General features: G+C 41.0%; 1 non-coding gene across 1 annotated transcript; it reads right to left on the reverse strand.

The window, feature by feature from the left end:
- Nucleotides 1–5178: 5178 nt before the first annotated feature.
- Nucleotides 5179–5285, reverse strand: LOC118488702. Its single transcript, XR_004885246.1, has one exon. It is a non-coding gene; the product is annotated as a small nucleolar RNA R71 (small nucleolar RNA).
- Nucleotides 5286–17329: the final 12044 nt, after the last annotated feature.

The following is a 17329-nucleotide window of genomic DNA, read 5'->3' on the forward strand; positions in this document are numbered from 1 at the left end:
TTAAGCAATTTTCCAAATTGAAAGTTTTTGAAATGTGACCCCCTATCACTTATGATCACACGACGGATTCCAAATCGCGAAAACATGTTTGTTTGGACAAATTTACAAACAACTTTAAGGTCGTTCGTCTTGGTGGCAGTCGCTTATATCCATTTCGAAACATAGTCTACGACCACCAAGATATAATAGTTTCCTAACGAATTAGGGAATGGGCCCATGAAGTCTATTCCCCAAACGTCAAAGATATCAACCACAAGGATCGGCTGCATGGGCATGTCATTCCGCTTTGAGATACTCCCTAATTGTTGACATCGAACACTATTCTTTGCAAATTCAGCTGCATCCTTGAAAATTATAGGCCAATATAGCCCACATGCAAGCACTTTATGCCTGGTTTTCTGTCCTCTGAAATGTCCACCACACGCCGATGCGTGCAACAACTCCAACACACACTTTATCTCCTCATCCGGAATGCAACGTCGGATTATCTGATCGGCTCCAACCTTAAAAAGGTTGGGTTCGTCCCAAATGTACGTTTTCGCTTGAGCTATGAACTGTTGCCTCTTCTTTTTCGGCCAAAATTCTGGAATATCACCTGTAACAGCAAAGTTAGAGAAGTTAGCAAACCAAGGCTTAGTTGAGACAGATAAAATATGTTCATCGGGGAACGTTTCGTTGATTTCAACGTCCAGTGCATCTATCTCATGCACCACCCATGATAGATGGTCTGCTACGACGTTTTCACTACCCTTCTTATCGCGAATTTCAAGGTCAAATTCCTGCAATAACAAAATCCATCGAATTAACCTTGGTTTAGCGTCCTTCTTCTCCATGAGGTACCTGACAGCACTATGATTAGAATAGATAACAACTTTACGACCCCAGAAGTAGGACCTAAACTTATCCAATGCATAAATGACTGCAAGCAACTCTTTCTCAGTAGTGGTGTAATTTAACTGAGCATCCGAAAGAGTTTTGTTTGCATAATAAATAGCCACAGGTTTCTTGTCAACCCGTTGTCCCAACACTACCCCCACCGCATAATTGCTTGCATCACACATGATTTCAAAAGGGAGCGACCAATCCGGTGATTGTAAAACGGGGGCTTCAATCAATTGTTGTTTTAAATTGTTAAAAGCTTTCAAGCATTTCTCATCAAAAACAAATGGGACATCTATTAACAATAGGTTGCATAACGGTTTTGTGATACCAGAAAATCCTTTGATGAACCGTCTATAAAAACCAGCGTGTCCTAGAAAGGAACGGACGCCCTTAACATTAGTCGGAGGCGGTAAAGTGGAAATAACCTGAATTTTTGCGTGATCTACCTCAATTCCCCTATTTGAAATAACGTGTCCCAACACGATACCCTCCCGAACCATGAAATGGCTCTTTTCCCAGCTTAAAACCAAATTAGACTCGACACATCTTTTTAGCACCTTTGTTAATTGATCTAAACATAAATCGAAAGATGTACCGAAAATGGAGAAATCATCCATAAAGATCTCTAGAGAATCCCCGATCATATCTGAAAAGATACTCATCATGCACCTTTGAAAGGTCGCTGGGGCATTACATAATCCAAATGACATTCGCCTAAGTGCGAAGGTGCCATAAGTACACGTAAACGTGGTTTTCTGTTGATCCTCTGGATGTATTGCAACCTGGTTGTATCCTGAATAACCGTCTAAGAAACAATAAAATTTCTGACCTGCAAGTTTCTCAACGATTTGATCTATGAAAGGCAAGCGGAAATGGTCCTTTGAAGTTGCAACATTCAACTTCCGGTAGTCAATGCAAATTCGCCACCCGGTTACCAACCGGGTGGCAATCTGTTCGCCATCTTCACCTTTCACAACTTGTATACCGGCCTTCTTTGGTACCGTTTGAGTTAAGCTGACCCATGTGCTATCAGAGATAGGATATATTATACCTGCATCTAGCCACTTCAGTACCTCTTTCTTCACCACTTCCCGCAGATTCGGGTTCAGACGTCTTTGAGCATCCCTCACCGGCTTTGCACCTTCTTCGGTGATGATCCGGTGCATCACTATAGATGGACTAATCCTCTTTAAATCTGCAATCGTCCATCCAATCACTGCCCTATACTCCACTAACATCCCCATCAAGGCCTTTTCTTGAGCCTTTGTCAAATTTAATGCAATGATCACTGGAAGGGTGTCATTGTCTCCCACGAAGGCGTACTTGAGGTGTTTCGGCTACTCCTTCAGCTCTACTTGTGGAGATGATTCCAATGATGGCTTTAAATGCGTATCGATATGCTCGGGCAGACTTTCCACTTGATGAGTCCAAGTGGGTCTCCCGTCTTTAATTGCCATCACCTCCAATTCCTTTTTAGCTTCATTCAACTCTTCCGACAACTCTGCCTGTTTCCTGTCACAAATAACACACGTCTCTGTTGTGTTTACCACATTTTCATGAAGATGACACTCGTCAATGATGTCCGCCATAAAGCATTCATCATTAACCAGAGAATTAGATGTACGGGAAAACTGATGTGTGTAAAATGCAACATATAAATTACATCAAATGAGGCATAAAACTAACCCTTTTTAGTACTAATGTTGGAAAAAGTGTGCTTTTGTCTTCCTTTTGTATTTTCAGGGTTAAATGAGCTTAAATGAACAAAAGAAGCAAAAATGCAGCCAAATCTAACAATAATACAAGAAAAGGAATAAACGTGGCATGCCCGACCCCTCGACAGCATCTTCCCAAGCAAAAACAAGAGATCAGAGGGCTGAACACGCCCCATGCTCAATGAACACGGGGGCGTGCCCAAGTGTCTACAGAAAAGACAAAGTTGTAGAAGCTTCTATTTCCCAACACGGGGGCGTGCCCAGCGGACACAGGGCCGTGGTCAACGCTAAGATTCGCAGAATCCAAGCAAATCTTGATAGTACAGATACGCTTCTGCACACGGGGCCGTGCCCAGCAGACACGGGGGCGTGGTCAACTAATGCAGACAAACTGCAATTCATGAAGAAAGAGAAAGTGGATGGACACGGGGCCGTGCAAAATGGACAAGGGGTCGTGTCTGGGCTTCTGTGCAGACTATAAATAGAGGTGATTGGTTCACTTCAAAGGCATCACTTGGCAAACCATCTCTCTCACACTTCACCCACCCACCACCACCATCACAACCCACATCCACCACCATCATCCATCATAGAGTGTGTGTAGTAGTCTTGGGATCCAAGATTGATAGTAAGAGTTCTCGACAATCAAAGGCTATGTTTGCCTAAGTCTCTTACATCACTTGGTGAAGATAAGCATTTAGTGTAATACTTTTTATTTTTAATGTTTTCACACTTTTTATTTGGTTATGTATTAATGACTTTAATAACTAGTTTCTTATGTTGAAGGTGAAACTTCCTTATCATTTGTCCGTGGTGTCTTGCCGTTATTTTACTGTCTATATAAAATAACAGATTTACACCATTCATATCTCTACGGTCTATATAGAGATATGTTGGCTACCTGGTCGAGGGTTAAGGGAATGGTTTGGTAAGGTTCTTGCCTTGTTCAGTGTATAGATCCTACAAGGACCTGGGTCAAGCTTAGTAGGACCTCCTTCAATACCCACTGGTATTGGATGGCGGGGGTGCGAATTTCTTGATCCCCTCATATGTAAACTACTATTAATACATTAACCCGGCTACTTAGGATTGTATCCCTGCTGACTCAAACTACTTAGCCGAGGGTCACGTCACATTCAAAAGAGGGGTCTACCACATTACGCATTAATAACTTAATTAATTATCTTTCAATAATCCAACCCTTTAGGATTGTATCCTTGCTGACTCAAACTACTGGGTTGAGGGTAACGTCACCTTCAAAAGAGGGGCCTACTACTATAACTAAGATAATCTCTTAAAAAGTGCAAAAGTGCGGAAATAATCAAAGGTTACACTAAAGGCGAGTCGGATCCAAGTGATTCATCTTGTCTACCTGTTTTTATTTTTATTTTCAGCATTTTTAGTTTTTATTTTCATGTTTAAAACCTTTTTCTAAACTTTTGATTTGATTAGACGTTGAGGATAAACCGGTACTAAAAGCTCTTGTGTCCTTGGACGACCTCGGTATCTTACCAACGCTATACTACGCTCACGATGGGTGTACATGCCCATATGTGTGTTTAGTGTTGGTAAAATATCGTGTTTATAAATTTAAAACTTGACTAAAGTGTTAAAAAGGGCTAAAAATATACATAAAAACTTATAACACTCGACACGCATCAAGTTTTTGGCGCCGTTGCCAGGGACACAAGGATTTTAAGAAAGTTAGGAATCAACGGCCTAATCGTTTTTCTTATTTTTCTTTTTTTTAGGATTTTTCTTAAATTTTCAGTTCTGCAGAGCTCTACATGGGCCGTGCCTGGTCGGACATAGGTCGTGCCCAGCATTGTTACTGGCAGTTTTTATTTTCCGAGTTACAAAGAGTTGAGCACGGGGCCGTGTCGGTGCAGCACGGGGCTGTGTCGGTGCAGCACGGGGCCGTGTCGAGCTCCCCAGTAACAGGGATCCGGAAAACAATTACCGTATCTCCAACCACGGGTCGTGTTCATTTGAGCACGAGGCCGTGGTGAAACTTCTGACCAACGTTCTTTTTTGTTTTTATTGCAAGACTTGGAACCCAGGCGCCACATCTGAACTTTCTACGTAGTGTATGAGCTCCAGTTCTAGTAGAGACATAAAAGAACCTTTAGACGAACCCGAACGCTTTCTAAGAAAAAGACTTAAAGCTAAAAACCAAGAGAAAGTTTCGGGGGACCCAACTCCAATGGCGGATCAACGTACCCTCATGGATTACCTACGGCCCACCGTGGGTAATCTCGGCGCCGCTATCAATGCACCAAATGTCGAGGCCAACAACTTCGAACTTCGGCTGCATTTGATACAAATGCTCCAAAACTCCGCAACCTTCCACGGGCTTGCGGACGAAGATCCCCATTTACATATTACTAACTTTTTGGAAATATGTGATACTTTTCGGATCAATGGAGCATCAAATGACGCCATCCGCCTTCGAATGTTTCCATTTTCACTAAACGACCGAGCTAAGGCTTGGCTTAATACCCTCCCAGTTGGTTCGGTAAACACCTGGGATGAACTAGCCCAAAAGTTTTTATATAAGTATTTCCCTCCTGCTAAAACGGCTAAATTAATGACTGAAATTAACACATGTTCACAAGAGGACGGGGAATCCTTATATGAAACTTGGGAAAGGTTCAAGGAGCTACTAAGAAAGTGTCCTCATCAGGGTATTGCGCTATGGCAACAAGTATCCACTTTCTATAATGGGTTGCCACACACAAGACAAACACTTGACTCTAGCTCCGGGGGACTTTTAGGTAGCTGTCGCCCAAATGAAATTTATAATCAAATTGAGGAAATTGCTCAAACCAATTTTCAGTGGCACACTCCCTGAGGCACAAAATCTATTGCCCCGGGCGCCCATAAGGTTGATGAATTCACCTCCTTATAAGCCCAAATCGAGGCCCTTTCTTCAAAAATCAAAAAGTTAGAAATGGCAAAAATGGCCTCGGTCATGGCTTGTGAAGGGTGTGGTGGGCCACATGAAAATTGGAGTTGTATGAAAGAAATGGATAATCAAACAGAAACGGTAAACTACATTGATAGTAGACCTAGGCCATCGGGTCCTCCAACGGGTACCTACAACCAAGGATGGCGTAACCACCCTAACCTTAGTTGGAGAGAACCCGGCAATAGTAGTAGCCAACAAAATCTAAACCAACGAACAAACTTTCAACAACCAAGAAACGAGTCTCAAAATTTCTCTCAACAACAACAAGGGGGACGAGAGAGGCTTGAAGATACCGTATCTCGCCTCATCTCCGACACCGAAAAGAAAAACTCGGATCGATTTCAACAACTGGAATCGAACTTTAGAAACCAACAAGCTAGTATTCAAAACATTGAAAAAACAAATAAATTAACTAGCTCAAAATTTCTCCGAGAGACCACAAGGCGCGTTACCAAGCAATACCGAAACCAACCCAAAGGCGCAAGTGCATCTCATCACATTGAGAAACCGTACCGTAGGTCCCGAGGAGGCTCCGGTACCTCCAACCGAAAAAAGCCGGTCTAGTCAAACCACAACTTCGCCGACACCCCAAAAAGAGACGGCTCCTCCACCAAATCAAGAGCCCACCAAGAATCCTCCGGCACCGTACCCCGGTCGGTTACTTCTTCAAAAGACCGATGAGCAATTCACAAAATTCGTAAATTTACTAAAACAATTGCATGTTAATATTCCATTTGTCAAAGTCCTAACTCAAATGCCTAAATATTCAAAGTTTATGAGGGACTTCCTCACTCACAAAAGGAAAATCGAATCATTGCAATTAGTCAATTTAAGTGAAGAATGCTCCCCTTGCTACTCAACAAACTCCCGCAAAAGAAGATTGATCCTGGAAGCTTCACCATCCTTTGTTTAATTGGGGAATCACCCATTCGCAACGCACTAGCCGACCTCGGGGCTGGTGTCAACCTCATGCCCGCATCAATGTTCGACCGACTCAGACTGGGGAAAACAAGCCCCACAAAAATGAGCATACAACTTGCCGATTGGTCCGTAAAATATCCACAAGGTGTCGCTGAAAATCTATTGGTTAAAGTCGGAGACTTTGTCTTCCCAGCCGACTTTGTCATACTAGATATGGAGGAAGATACCGAAGTACCACTCATCTTAGGGAGGCCATTTCTAGCTACGGCCCACGCAGTGGTAGACATGAATGGTGGAACACTAACATTGAGGGTTGGGACAAGGAAATGATGTTTGGAGTTGGAAAAAGAGTAGAAGACGATGACCCGGTCAATTACATGAAAGTCATAGACTCAAGTTTGGATGATGCTCTCCGACGGTGCAACATGGGATGCAAAACTTCCCACTTGGGTAACATATGACTGGCTTTGGGTCTAGCTAAGGACCCTTATAAACGTGGCACACCACGGAGGCATTCCGCGGAACTATCCTTAGTTTAGTTTAGATTAATATTTATGCTTTCTAGTTTAGTTTTAATTTTCAGGAATAAAACACACTCTTGATGGTGAAGGATACTAAGGGAAACTTGAACCAACACCCCATGCACGAAAACAGGGTCTCCCGACAAATTTTTCTTCATTACAGCAAGTTCAGCACGGGCCGTGCCCAGCCAACACGGCCCCGTGCTCAAGGATCTGCAAAAAAACGCCCAGTTCAGGTAACTGGACACGGGGCTGTTCGCTGAACACGCCCCCGTGCCAGGCCTTCTGTTACTTTCTGTTACTGGAAACCTGAACACGGAGCCGTGCCCGGACACCACGGGCCCGTGTCCAGATGCCCAGTAACATAAATTTTTTTAACACACCTTTTACACATTCAATCAACCTAAAAACTTATTTTTGGGACATATTGAGGACAATGTGTAATTTAAGTGTGGGGGGGGGGGGATGCTAAAGCCTTGAATTTTGCAAGTCATAATTACAAGCCTTACACAAAACTCTATTGAAACCGCTAAACACCCCAATTTTTTTCAAAAACTTTTCATTTTTTTACTTGTCTTGGTTTAATTTGGGAATAACAAGTTCTAAAAAGGTTATATTTTTACAAATTTACAACAGATAGCGTCGTGATAAAAAGAACCAACATAAGAAAATTATGAAACAACATGACAAATCTAGTTAAAATTTGATTATATATACTTGATCACATAAAAACCCATTCCCACAAAAAGTAAGTTTTGAGCCTTTATTGAGCACACAAATACACATCTTTAAACTAAATGCTCATTTTTCGTTTCTTGTGTGAATAGCCGCTTGGTTTCTTACGACTCTAGAACTTGCCATGACGATACATTCCCGGTCCTTACCAACTCAAACCCAAGTAAGTAAATGATGGACGCATTAGGACTAACCCCTTTTTCTTTCAACACCATTATTTTTTTTTTTTACCACCTACTAAAAAATCCCCCTAGTTAACCCCTTTGAGCCTAAACCTTTTTCATCTCTAAACCCACAAAACAAACACCCTTTACCCACCAAAACCCCTTTTCATTTTAAACCCTTTATTTTAGTAAAAAGCTCGGGTTTCATGTGACATTCCTTATCAAAAATAAATAAATAAATAAATAAAAATAAAAATTTTGATGAAGTCAAGCAATAAACAAACAAGTTAATCAAAAGAAACTTTGTTTGAAAAATGTTTCATTAGAATAAAAAGTCACAAAAATAAAAAGTCTTACGAAAACCGATGCTTTTTACGCGTTTCGCCCTTTTATACTAACCACTAACCGAAAACCACCTACCTTTAACCTAAGCCTAACCCTTCCCCAAAGTCCTCTTGATATTTACAAAGGTGCATAGTTAAAAAGGAGGAGGATTGATTGCTTGGCAAGCATATGGTAGAAGTAAGTTCCATGCCGGTCCCGAGTGTTTCACAAAAATACATCTTCGGCCGAGTGTTGAGTGATCTCTCGTGAGGTATGTGAACTTGTATGTAAATGGAATTTTAAAGAGGCATGTTATGCCCAAATAAGTAATTCTCTTATGTAATGTTCTAAATAAATCATAACGAATAGGATTGTAAATAAAATAAAAATAAAACCTAATAAAAGTCTTGGAATCCCGACACTCAAGACAAGCCCAAAACTTCTCTTCTACCCATTCCATTTGGGTGTGTAAGCCACATTATAAAAAGTTTTGCTTGAGGACAAGCAAAGATTCAAGTGTGGGGGTATTTGATGTGTGTAAAATGCAACATATAAATTACATCAAATGAGGCATAAAACTAACCCTTTTTAGTACTAATGTTGGAAAAAGTGTGCTTTTGTCTTCCTTTTGTATTTTCAGGGTTAAATGAGCTTAAATGAACAAAAGAAGCAAAAATGCAGCCAAATCTAACAATAATACAAGAAGAGGAATAAACGTGGCATGCCCGACCCCTCGATAGCATCTGCCCAAGCAAAAACAAGAGATCAGAGGGCAGAACACGCCCCATGCTCATTGAACATGGGGGCGTGCCCAAGTGTCTGCAGAAAAGACAAAGTTGTAGAAGCTTCTATTTCCCAACACTGGGGCGTGCCCAGCGGACACGGGGCCGTGGTCAACGCTAAAATTCACAGAATCCAAGCAAATCTTGATAGTACAGATACGCTTCTGCACACGGGGCCATGCCCAGCAGACACGGGGGTGTGGTCAACTAATGCAGACAAACTGCAATTCATGAAGAAAGAGAAAGTGGATGGACACGGGGCCGTGCCCAATGGACACGGGGCTGTGTCTGGGCTTCTGTGCAGACAATAAATAGAGGTGCTTGGTTCACTTCAAAGGCATCCCTTGGCAAACCACCTCTCTCACACTTCATCCACCCACCACCACCATCACAACCCACATCCACCACCATCATCCATCATCCATCATCCATCATAGAGTGTGTGTAGTAGTCTCGGGATCCAAATTGATAGTAAGAGTTCTTGACAATCAAAGGCCATGTTTGCCTAAGTCTCTTACATCACTTGGTGAAGACAAGCATTTAGTGTAATACTTTTTATTTTAATGCTTTCGCACTTTTTATTTGGTTATGTATTAATGACTTTAATAACTAGTTTCTTATGTTAAGGTGAAACTTCCTTATCATTTGTCCGGGGTGTCATGGCATTATTTTACTGTCTATATAAAATAAAAGATTTACACCATTCATATATCTACGGTCTATATAGAGATATGTTGGCTACCTGGTCGGGGGTTAAGGGAATGGTTTGGTAAGGTTCTTGCCTTGTTCAGTGTATAGATCCTGCAAGGACCTGGGTCAAGCTTAGTAGGACCTCCTTCAATACCCACTGGTCTTGGATGGCGGGGGTGCAAATTTCTTGATCCCCTCATATGTAAACTACTATTAATACATTAACCCGGTTACTTAGGATTGTATCCCTGCCGACTCAAACTACTTAGCCGAGGGTAACATCACCTTCAAAAGAGGGGCCTACCACATTAAGCATTAATAACTTAATTAATTATCTTTCAATAATCCAGCCCTTTAGGATTGTATCCTTGCTGACTCAAACTACTGGGTTGAGGGTAACGTCACCTTCAAAAGAGGGGACTACTACTATAACTAAGATAATCTCTTAAAAAGTGCAAAAGTGCGGAAATAATCAAAGGTTATACACTAAAGGCGAGTCGGATCCAAGTGATTCATCTTGTCTATCTGTCTTTATTTTTATTTTCTGCATTTTTAGTTTTTATTTTCATGTTTAAAACCTTTTTCTAAACTTTTGATTTGATTAGACGTTGAGGATAAACCGGTACTAAATGCTCTTGTGTCCTTGGACAACCTCGGTATCTTACCAACGCTATACTACGCTCACGATGGGTGAACTTGCCCATATGTGTGTTTAGCGTTAATAAAATATCGTGTTTATAAATTTAAAACTTGACCAAAGAGTTAAAAATGGCTAAAAATATACATAAAAACTTATAACACTCGACACACATCAAAAACACATTTAAACGGACTTTTCGATTACCAAATGTCATGTCAACTGTTCTATTTCTGCAGTCAATTAAAGCATTAGTAGTTGCTTGTCACACCCCAACCGATGGTGGAATCATCGTGGCGCGACACTAGGCGAATCAGATTGCTCAAGAGAATCCATAACAACTATATTGCGATAATATTTAATGCGTTCATTATCCCATACTAATAAACAAATACAATCATATAAGCTGTCACGAATTTTTATGTTCTCTCAAACAATACAAATCCGACAACCTAGATTTTAGGTGTGTTTCTAGACTTCCTAGCTTGATTTGATGAAGACTGCGACTAAACCTGCAACATACGTTAAAACAACGTCAATACAAAAGTATTGGCGAGCATACATGTTTTGATAGAAAAGCATAGTAGATAAAAGTGTTGCGAATTACCACATACATAAACGGGGTACACAACATATACATAAGACAGATACTACCAGCTAAGTCACTCGAGCTGCGATTGCTATTCATCCTAACTAGACCCCGACGGGTACTATAGTACTATACTAGTTAAGGCGGGACGTCGCGAGTAAAAGTCTTAGCACATATGTAACTAGCATCACGTGTTAATATGTAATTCAGTCATTCGCAAGTGATAAATAGTTTAAGCATTTGATTAGTTTGATTTGATGGAAACGTATGTTACACCCAAAATGCGATAAAAAGGGTTCGAGTATACTCATAGTCCGTGTTCACCAAGTAAATACAATCTTGGATTGAAGGGAGCGCGTGAGAGACTATCCTGATCACAGAATGATAGCATAAGCGATGGATGGCACGTTAAACGGTGCGAAAAGAACCTGGTGACGAATGGTAATCCGGTCGGATGGCAATCCGATCAGATTATCATTTGATCGGATGTCAATCCGTTCGGATGGTCATCCGATCGGATGGACATTCGGTCAGATTGACATTCGTTAGGGATGGATGTGTTTGTGTATGATGGCTTTGAAGTTTTCGTTGTAGCATTTTGAAAACAGAGAAGTATCTCTACACTTCAGGTCGTTCGATCAGATAGCGATCCGATTGGCGAGACATTTCAGTTGAGAACAAGTTCACAGCAGGATGGTCATTTGATCTGATGGCAATCCGATCGGATGGCCATTCGATGGAACTGATATGTATTTTGAAAAGTTGCAAAATGTTAAGTGTTGAAGACCATGAGTAATCCGATCGGATTGTTGTTCGACCGGATGGCAATCCGATCAGATGGCAATCCGTTAGAACTGATGATCCTTGGAAATTATGAAAATGTTTAAGTTTTGGAGACTCAAGTACAACCCGATCGGATTGTCGTTCGATCGGATGGCAATCCGATCAGACGACAATCCGATTAGACGACAATCCATCCCAACGAATCTGATCGTCTTGAAACTTGATTATTTTAAAAAGTTTGCGGTTTGATCGAGATTGTATGACAACGTGCTAAACAACGGGAACTCCATCAGACCTAGATTACCCGATCGAACGAGAATCACCCCAATCCGATCTCTTAGCTGTTCGTGACGGTTGTTCATGTTTAACCCGAAATCGGTTGTCTCTTTGATAGAAATCAGATCTCAGACCGATTCTTCACTAAGAAATGAGTAGAAGACCTGAACGAGCTCCGATTCTATCGGTTTTGAGTGCATTGAGTGTAAAAGGGTTGAATGAACTTAAATCAGTTTGGAAATGTTTAGATTTAGGTGAAATCGATGTTTAACGTGTTGAAATCTCATAGATCTGAGTTGTTCTTGGTGGTATGAAGCCAAATCTGGAAGTTCATAAGAACTCCACGATGACATCATCCTAGCACACCTCAAATCAGACGATTTCATGGTGAAAAGTTAAGATTTGATGGTGAAAATGATGAAGATGTAGGTGTAGATCATAGAAGTACAAGATTTGAGGTAGAAACTTACAAGAATTGCGAGAAATCGAGAGAAAGTAGCCTCAAAAGTGTGCTGGTCGAGTGAGAGCTGTCACATCACTTGAACAGTGATGTGATAAGTGCTATTTGTAGGTGAAGAGGAGAGAAGGCGATGGAGTGTACTGGATCGGATGGAAATCCGTTCGGATGGCCATTCGATTGAATGGTCATTCGATAGAGTGGCTTTGGCAAGTTGGTTTTCCGACTTTTTGTTTCGATCGTTGAGCGTTGCAATAGTTTGTTCACACATATCCATAGACATATATATTTATTATAATTAGTCACAAAGGGTCGTATATAAATATTGACATTTCTAAATCTGCGTTGCGATAATCGAGTTGCGCAAAACTTCAGGTGCGTGTTTTGAATATGCGTTGCGTTGCGACACACCACGGCCATCGAGGAGGGTAGAATAGGACCTCGCTCAACGTCATAGTGAGTGTTAGTATGTGCGATGTGATGTGTTATAGCGATAAAGTATGCATAATATGCGAAAATACTGCGAATTAGCGTTGTAAGCGATAGAGTTACATTATGATCCGAATCTCTGGTGCTAGGCATAATGAGTGTAACGAGTAGTAACAACGCACGAATATGCGGGCTGTTACATTGCTAAAAATGGTCTACCGAGTATAACATTAGGTAGTTTAGTTTTATCAATTGAGACATAGTCTAAAACCAAGAAGTTAACTGGGTAGTAAAAGTCCTCTACTTTGACAATGACATCACACACGATTCCCCGGGGTAGTTTCAAAGTCAAGTCGGCCAACACTACTGTGGTGTCGGCTTTCTGTAACGGTCCGAAATCATATTGATCATAAAGACTCCCCGGGAGAATACTCACACTTGCTCCCAAATCCAGCAATGCTCGGCTCATTTTAAAGTCACCCACTTGAATGGGTATTAACGGAGCACCTGGATCTCGGAGTTTAGGAGGGATAGCACCCGACAAAACGACACTAACATTTTCGGTCAAATTGATTTTCTTTGGAAATTTGTTTTGCCGCTTTTGGGTGCACATGTCCTTCAAATACTTAGCATAAGCCAGAACCTATTTTATCACATCTAGCAACGGGATATTGATTTTCACTTGCTTAAACACTTCCCACATCTCTTCCCGTTGTGGGCCTCTTTTAGTAGTTTTAGTTCCCGGTTCTACCAAAGCTTGAGGAAACGGATTGGTTTTAACTTCCGCACGCTTTTCCGTAGCCTTAGTTGATGCATTTTCTAATACCCTATCATTAGTTTCTTGTGAAGTCGTTTTATCAGATTTCTTAGGGCTTACAGGTGCAGGCTCATGTTCCCCATCCTCATTTTCATCCCAATCCTCCACCACCCCTTCAACAAATTGTGGTGGAGTGCCAACCTTATTATCATACACTTACCAGAACGAAGTACAGTTACCTGGTTTACACGTGCATTCTTGGTAGCTGAACTGCTGCTTTGATGTTGTGGGTTGACCGTGGTGGTACTTGGAAGCTTTCTGGGGTCTCTTCTCAACTGGGCTATATCCTCTGCTAATTACCCTAACTGCTTCTGCATTACTGCAGATGTCTTGTCCCTGACTTTATTATCCTTCTGAATATCTTTCATGAACAACATGATTGCATCCAGCTTCGAATCACTCGAGTCGCCTCCACCACCTGAAGAATTACTTTGTTGGTTACCTTGATTCCTCCAACTCCCTTGATAATTGCCTTGATAATTGCTTTGATTTTGCTGTTGGTTGTTGGCTTGAGGCCCTTGATTGTATTGGCCTCGATTCTGGTAACCTCCTTGCTGGTAATTTCCTTGTCGATTCTGATACTATTGACCTCCTTAGTTAGGTACCTGAAAATTGGGGTTCAACTGATTAGCAGAATTACCGTAACTAAAATTGGGGTGGTTTCACAAACCTGGATGATATGTATTTAATTTCATATCATATCGCTTTCGTTCACCGTAGATTTGATTCACTTCAGCAGTCTGACCACCCAGTGCAGCACATTCTCCAACTTGATGCCCTAACTCTCCACACTCAGTACATACCTAAAACGTATTGGCGGTTTTAACTTCACCTCCCTTTCCGAGATTCATTTGAGCTACCTGCCGCTCAAGCAATAAATTTTGGTGCGTCAACTTCTCGACTCGTTCCTCAACTTCATAATCGACTGACTTTGCTGAACTTGATCTTGCCCTCCTGCTTGATTGTGCCTGTCTCTTAGAAGTAGCACTTTGTCTCTCCAAGTATGCCCAATCTGCAGCCTCTGTGTTTGTAAGAAACGTACCATTACTAATGGCGATGAGATCTCTTACATCATCAGGAAGTAGCCCATCATAAAACGCCATAATTAATTCCCATGTCTGAATTCCATGATGTGGGCATTTCCGCAGCAACTCCTTAAACCGTGTGAAAGCCTCATGAAAGGTCTCCCGTAAGTGCTGTTGGAAGGCTCTTATTGCCTCCCGAGCTTCACTGGTTCTGTTCATCATGTAATACTCCTCCAAAAACACTTGTTGCATCTCTTGCCAAGTGTAGATACTACCCGGGGGTAATGTTGCAAACCACTGTCGTGCTTTATCTTTCAAGGTGAACTGAAACAGCATCAACTTAACCTCATCCTTTGTAAAACCCGAACCTCCTATAGTTTGGAAAATTGAATCAAAACTTGCTATATGCAAGTATGGCTCTTCGGTCCTCTTTCCATAAAACTCTGGCAAATGGGCTAAGTATTGAGGCCTCACCTCGAAAGGTCGATTATTGTTCCCCACCGGTGTAACTATAGCTGATGAGTTGGGTACTACAACGGGTCGAAAATGACCTTCAACGCCTTGAATTGGTGCCCCTTGAACGACTTGTGGGACACCATCCATAAACTGTATATGATCGCCCCTAAACCGATTATTAGCTCTTCCCGTATTAAACTGCGAGACTCCATTATGAACTTGATTTTGTGGAATCGACCACTGGATGTGATTTCTTTGGTTAACCTGTTGTTGTACCGGGTGTCCTTGATTATCATTATACCCTTCGTCGTATCTGTAATCAGCATATCTCCTATCATACTGGTTTTGATAATCATCATCTTCCCAACCGAATTCCCACGTATGAACACTGCCTTCTCTGTGGTTGGGATCCTCATCATACCCGTGTTGATGTTGTGGTTGGTTAAGACGAATAATTTCCCCATGGTGGAGATTTAGATTCCCAAGTTGGTTTTATGGGCCTGGGTTGAATTGTGGAAATGGTTGTGGTGGTGGTTGATTCTGGTTTTGGTTATTGGGCTGGTTAAGATTTTGATTTTGGTTTTGAGGAATTGGTGGATCTGGAATAGGTGGAATTGGTTCGTTTTGTTGAGCTTGGTGTTGTGGCTCTTGATCAGCCATTTCGTGAGCTGCCTGTTCAAGGTCTTGAGCAACTGTTAATGACTGAACTTTAGCTTTTACTGCTGAACATAGAAGAACGAGAATCTGTCGAGCAGTCTTTTCTATTTCTGGATCAAACAAAAGTGGTGATGATTTCTTGGAAAACCTGGAATGCATGCAACTGTAGACTCACCTGCACACAGACAAACAAGAAACCAAGCGTAATATGGAACGAAACAAAAAGAACAAACAAAAGGAAATATTTTTAGGTGTTTTGTTTTTTTTCTAATTTTTTTTATGTTTTTAACTTTTATGAAAAAAACAACTTACTAAACACTAAGCGCACCGATTCCCCGGCAACGACGCCATTTTGATCGATGTCGTAAGGTCGGTCAAAAATATAATTAAAGTGTCCTATTCACCTTTTACTAGTAAAGGGCAAGTAGGGTGTCGAATTTACGGGGAATCAGTGGAAAGTGTAAAATTTCGTTGTTTCAATTATCATCTACTTCTAACTAATTGCTTTTTGCAGTTTTTGAGAGAATTGCGAAAACAAATGTAAAGTTGGATTTGTTAACAATAATGAGAAAAACGGACCAATCTCCGGGTTTTCAGGTTATGCAGAAAATCAGGTTATTTAGTTACGACCAATTGGAAATCACATAGACATGATTTGAAAACTTGTTTTGATAAATAATTAATGGACAATATATTTGATTGCAATGATCCACGATCGAAACCGAAGGATTGATGCAACTGAATAGTAATCTAATTAATTACCAATCCTAGATTTCATAAATATCAACGAATTCAATGGTTAAAGGTTTAAGAACAATGACACTTTAGAATTTAATCCCAATTGTTGATGACCAAACCAAATAAATGATGAATTCTTGTGTCTACGATAATCAAACAATCGTTTAATCAAAAACAAGCAACAATAAGATAGATTAACCGAATGATTAATCAAATCTTAATCCAAAAGTTCATAAATATAAATAAACCCAAAGTCTAACACAAACCCTAGTCCCGGAGATGATCACAGGAGGTTTAGCCGCTCATGTTTGTGAATTGATCTTCAATCTCGATGTTGGAAGGCATGATTGATGATGGAATGATGATTAAATGATGTGGAATGATGGAAAAACTCCAAGAAGAACCCCAAAAATCGTCCCTCTAGTCATGCCTCCAAGTTCAGAATGAAAAAGACATCCTAACCCTATTTTTTCACATGTTTTTAATCAATTTTCGTAACCCAACACCGTAGGCTACGCTAGAACAGGCTGAAACCGTAGCCTACTGCCGACAGATTCTTCACAACACTGTTTTCTTCATAACTTCTTCATTTTAAGTCTGATTTCCTCTCCGTTTTCGCCCACGTCTTCATAATTCAGCTCTTTATCATTCCATAATTCAGCCCTCTATCATTCCACGTCTTCATAGGCCTATACGATGCGTATTGAAGGTGTCGATTTAATTTTCCAAGGTAGCTTTCTGTCTCGCGGGCGAAGAAGCAGCA

This window comes from Helianthus annuus, chromosome 16 (assembly GCF_002127325.2).
Source record: "Helianthus annuus cultivar XRQ/B chromosome 16, HanXRQr2.0-SUNRISE, whole genome shotgun sequence".
NCBI classification, from domain to species: Eukaryota; Viridiplantae; Streptophyta; class Magnoliopsida; order Asterales; family Asteraceae; genus Helianthus; species Helianthus annuus.